Source organism: Nicotiana sylvestris, chromosome 4 (assembly GCF_000393655.2).
Source record: "Nicotiana sylvestris chromosome 4, ASM39365v2, whole genome shotgun sequence".
In the NCBI taxonomy this organism is placed as follows: Eukaryota; Viridiplantae; Streptophyta; class Magnoliopsida; order Solanales; family Solanaceae; genus Nicotiana; species Nicotiana sylvestris.
In genome coordinates, this window is record NC_091060.1 from 179161075 (window position 1) to 179167112 (window position 6038).

Sequence of the window (6038 nt, forward strand, 5' to 3'; positions counted from 1 at the left end):
AAATCCATCACTGCCTTCTTGGTTACCGACTTGAAAGTTTTAGCCTCAACCCACTTGGTGAAATAATCGATGGTGACCAGAATGAACCTATGACCGTTGGAAGCTGCCGGCTCAATCGGTCCAATGACATCCATGCCCTATGAAACAAATGGCCATGGTGCTGACATTGTATGCAATTCTATTGGCGGAGAATGAATCAAATCTCCGTGTATCTGACACTGATTGCATTTTCGCACGAAATTGATACAATCACGCTCCATAGTGAGACAATAATACCCTGCTCGAAGAATCTTCTTCGCCAATACATATCCGCTCATATGTGGCCCACAAACTCCCGCATGTACCTCTGTCAACACTGTCGTGGCTTGACCAACATCTATACATCTCAGCAATCCCAAATCTGGTGTTCTTTTGTATAACACTCCTCCACTGAGGAAAAATCCATTTGCCAATCGCCGAATGGCTCTCTTTTGATCTCCGGTGGCCTGCTCTGGGTATATCCCCATCCTGAGGTATTCCTTGACATCATAAAACCATGGCTCGCCATCCATTTCTTCCTCTATCATGTTGCAATAAGCATGCTGATCACAAACCTGGATATGCAACGGGTCAACATGAATTTTGTCTGGGTGGTGCAACATCGATGCTAAAGTGGCCAAAGCATCGGCAACCTCATTGTGAACTCTTGGGATGTGTCTGAACTCCACTGATCGAAATTGCTTACTCAGATCGTGCAAACATTGTCGATATGGTATAAGCTTCAAATCTCGTGTTTCCCATTCACCCTGGATTTGATGCACCAGGAGGTTCGAGTCTCCCAAGACCAAGACATCCTAGACATCCATGTCTGCAGCTAACCATAAGCCTAAAATGCAGGCCTCATATTCAGCCATGTTATTGGTACAATAGAAACATAGTTGTGCCGTAACAGGATAATGATGTCCTGTTTCAGAAATAAGTACCGCTCCTATTCCAACTCCTTTCGCATTTGCGGCTCCATCAAAGAAGAGCTTCCAACCTGGTTCCTTAGACAATTCCAACTCATCTATATGCATCACTTCTTCATCAGGAAAATACGTCTTCAATGGCTCGTATTCTTCATCAACAGGATTCTCAGCCAAGTGATCGGCCAATGCTTGAGCTTTCATGGCCGTCCTCGTTACATAGACGATGTCGAACTCTGTGAGTAATATTTGCCATTTCGCTAACCTCCCTGTGGGCATAGGCTTCTAGAAAATATACTTCAGTGGATCCAAGCGTGAAATGAGATAATTAGTATATGATGACAGATAATGTTTAAACTTCTGTGCCACCCAAGTAAAGGTGCAACACGTCTTCTCAAGTTGAGTGTACTTAACCTCATAGACTGTAAACTTCTTACTGAGATAATAGATGGCTTGCTCCTTCCTTCCTGTGATATCATGTTGCCCTAGTACGCAACCAAATGAATTCTTCAGTACCATTAGATAGAGAATCAACGGTCTTCCTGGTTCAGGTGGGACCAACACAGGAGGGTTTGATAGATACCTCTTGATTTGGTCGAAGGCTTCCTGACATTCTGTCATCCATTCTACCACAACATCTTTCTTCAGTAGCCAAAAAATGGGTTCACAAGTCGCTATGAGTTGAGCGATGTACCTGCTGATATAATTCAACCTTCCCAACAGACTCATTACTTCTATTTTGTTCTTTGGCGGTGGCAATTCCTGGATGGATTTGATTTTTGACGGGTCCAACTCAATGCCTCGCCGACTGACGATGAATCCCAACAACTTTCCAGATGGAACACCAAATACACATTTGGCCGGGTTGAGCTTAATGTCGTACCTTCGAAGTCTTTGGAAAAACTTCCTTAGGTCTGCCATGTGGTCTTCCTGACGCTTAAATTTTATGATCACATCATCTACGTACACCTCAATCTCTTTGTGTATCATGTCATGAAACACCGTAGTCATTGCTCTCATGTACGTTGCCCCAGTGTTCTTCAAGCCAAAAGGCATTACTCGGTAGCAATAAGTCCCCCACGGCGTAATGAATGTTGTCTTTTCTGCATCTTCTTCATCCATCAGAATCTGATGATACCCAGCATAACAATCTACAAAAGACCCGATCTCACATCCGACACAATTATCGATCAAGATATGGATATTGGGTAATGGAAAGTTGTCCTTGGGGCTTGCCCTGTTCAAATTGCGGTAATCAACACACACTCTGATCTTCCCATCTTTCTTCGACACTGGTACCACATTAGCCAACCAATCAGGATATCGAGTGACCCGAATAACCTTTGCCTGCAGCTGCTTAGTTACTTCTTCTTTAATCTTCACACTTATATCTGTCTTGAACTTCCTCAATTTCTGCTTGACGGGAGGGCACGCCGGGTCAGTGGGCAATTTGTGAACCACTAGATCGGTGCTTAAGCCCGGCATGTCATCGTACGACCATGCAAAAACATCTTTGAATTCAATGAGTGCTTTGATTAGTTCCTTCCTGATGTTCGGCTCAATGTGGATGCTTATTTTGGTTTCCCTGACATCATCTGTATCCCCTAAATTGACAGCTTCAGTGTCGTTCAAATTGGGCTTGGGTTTCTCTTCGAACTGGCTTAATTCTCTGTTTATCTCTTCAAAGTCTTCATCCTCATCGTATTTCGATTCATCATCATAATCGACCTCTTGTACAATTAGTTCAGAATCAGATTGATTTTTTAGACTAGGTTGAAGATGCGTTGTGCATGACATGTCATTAGAACCAGTATAAAGAGAACTGTTCAAAAAGAGAAAAGAAGAAAATAGAATTAAAACAAAATAAAGAGAGAAAACTTTCACTTTATTAAAATGTGGGATAACAGAGTTTCACGCTTTTGTTGAATACAAAAATAAAACAAAACTGGATTACAACTCTGGAATAATCCAGAAAACAAGAAAGAAAATCCAGAGCCTACTACCAAGACTCCCTCCGGGTAAGAAGAGGAGTAGCCGTCCAATTGTTGATATTAGCCCTAGGCCCCCACAAACTGTATATCTGCCCTACTGGAACCTTCTCCAGCTTCTATCACATTGACGTCGGCGAACAACCTTTCAAAACCCTGATTCAAATCTCCATCTGACCCAATCAGAGGTCCGAGAATTTTGGGGACTGACAACCTTCCGATACCTGCTCTGACAAAGGATCTGGAAAGACGTGGAACTGGCTTGGGAAGAACCCAAACTTTCTTCTTCAACTTTCGGGCCCGCCTTACATCTACTGCCGTAGGCTTGAATCCTAGCCCAAAAGTATCCAGGTTCTTGGGCAAAGAAACTGGCTGGACCATACCTTGCAGATCAACCCCCAAACCTTTTCCTGGTACAAACCCGTTGTTTAGCATTTCTGAGGCTACCATGAAGGTCGCAGCTGCGATCCTGGGAAGTGGAAGGTCCTCGCCTTCAGAAATTTTATCCACTGAAACCGCGTCGAAAACCTGGTACACCCATGTACCTTTGTCATCATCCATTTCTATGAATGGCACAACGGCATCACTCACAATTCTTGTACCGTCATCCCCGTGCACCACTATCTCCTGCATGTCCCATTCAAATTTCACCATCTGGTGCAATGTAGAAGGCACTGCTTTGGCAGCATGGATCCAGGGTCGCCCCAATAGAAGATTGTATGATACTGCCACGTCTACCACTTGGAATTCCATGGTGAATTCTACTGGACCAATGGTCAATCCCAGTATGATATCACCCACCGTGTCGGTACCACCTCCATCGAAACCTCGGACGCAGACGTTGTTCCTGTGAATCCGGTCATGATCAACTTTCAGCTTGTTCAGAGTAGTCAAAGTACAGATGTTGGCGCTTGATCCATTATCAATCAATACTCGGGTGACCACCGAGTCTTCGTATTTCATGGTCAAGTATAGGGCTTTGTTGTGTTCTGTACACTCTGCTGGCAATTCATCATCAGAAAACGTCACTCGATTTACCTCGAAGATTTTGTGCATTATCCTCTCCAAGTGATTTACAGAGATTTTATCCGAAACATGGGCCTCGTTCAGGATTTTCATCAGTGTTTGGCAATGATCGCTGGAATGGATCAGCAGTGATAGTAACGAAATCTGCGCTGGGGTCTTTCTTAACTGCTCCACAATGGAGTAATCTTGTGCCTTCATTTTCTTCAAAAACTCCTCAGCCTCTTCCTCCGTCACTGGCTTCTTTACCACCGCTGGGTTGGACCTTATTAACTCTACGGAAGCAAAATACCTTCCCGAACGAGTTAAGCCATGGGCCTCACATACTTCTTCCACAACCTCTTTCCCTTTGTACATTACCATCGCTTTACTGTAGCTCCATGGCACGACTTTCTCGCTGGTTATTGGCATCTGCATTACTGGCCTGATGACAACTGGCCCTATGCATGCTGGCTTGCTTGGTAACCCTCGCACCGTTACTTTGACCGGCTCTGGATTCTTTGCAACAACAGGCGAACTCTTCCCCATCACCACTACTGGCTTGACGCCTACCTTTTCCAACTGTACCACTTCTTCTCCACCTATCGACTTTTCTTTTGGGCTGGCACGGATCATCATCACCATCTGTGAGGGTTTCTTTAGCTCCCCTCTTTCGTGCACAAGCTCGATCATGTGGGTTTCGTGGTGTGCTGGCAACGGGTTCTGATTGATGTTGGGTGCCTCCGGTGTCTGAACCTCGATCTTGTTGGTGTCAATAAGATATTGCACTGCACGTTTCAACTTCCAGCACTTCTCGGTATCATGTTCGGGAGCCCCCGAACAATACTCACAGCTTACCGAGTGGTCCATATTTTGGGGAAGGGGATTCGGCAATCTGGGCTCAACAGGACTCAACAAACCTAACGGCCTTAATTTGTGGAACAAAGCAGTATAGGTTTCTCCCAACTCAGTGAATGTTCTTTGTCTCTGCACCCTTTCATTTCTGAAAGCTTGATTCCCCGGAAACCTGGCCCTGCGGGATTCCTGTAGGCCCTTGGTGGTGGATATATGTTTTGTGGAGGTGGATATGTATTCTGTGGAGGTGGATAGGTATTTTGGGGAGCCGACGCAAGCCATTGTGGGCAAGCCGGAGGCTGGGTATATGTCTGGGCTTGATGGATGGAGAAATGTGGTTCTTGTGGTGGGTAGTAGGGCTGTGGGGGGTAATTTAGAGTGTGTGGGTAATTTGGGTGATGGGGTCTGGCTTGGTAGCGGGGGAAAGGACCTCTCGATCTGGACCAATTAGCTGCCTCTATTGTTGCGACCTCTTCTCTTTTCTTCTTCTCGAGCGCACCTCCCGTGCCGCTCTGAATGGCCTGAGTTGTTGCTTTGATTGCCGAATAGCTCAGGATTTTGTTGGACTTAAGTCCCTCTTCAACCATACCGCCCATTTTCACCACCTCGTTGAAAGATTTTCCAACTGACGTCACCAAGTGACCAAAGTAAGTTGGCTCTAGAGTTTGCAGAAAGTAGTCCACCATTTCCCCATCTCTCATCGGAGGATCAACTCTTGCTGCCTATTCTCTCCATCGGAACCCAAATTCTCTAAAGCTCTCTCCCGGCTTCTTCTCAAGTTTCAGTAATGTGAGACGGTCAGGGACGATCTCAAGGTTGTACTAGAAGTGACCTGCGAATGCTTGTGCTAGATCGTCCCAGGTGTACCACCTGCTCGGATCCTGTCTTGTGTACTATTCCAGTGCAGACTCACTTAGACTTTGACCAAAGTAAGCTATTAGCAGCTCATCTTTACCACCTGATCCTCTCATCTTGCTGCAAAACCCTCGCAGATGTGCCATTGGATCATTGTGCCCCTCGTATAGATCAAACTTTGGCATCTTGAACCCTGCCGGTAATTGAACATCAAGGAAAGGACATAGATCTTTGTAAGCTACACTGACCTGATTGCCTAACCTATGTATATTCCTGAAGGACCGCTCCAGGCTTTTAAATTTTCGAAGCACTTCATCCTGCTCCGGGCCCTTAGCCGGCTTTTCAGTTTCCATCGGGATTTCAAAGTGAGGATTATAAGTATATGGCTCGGGTG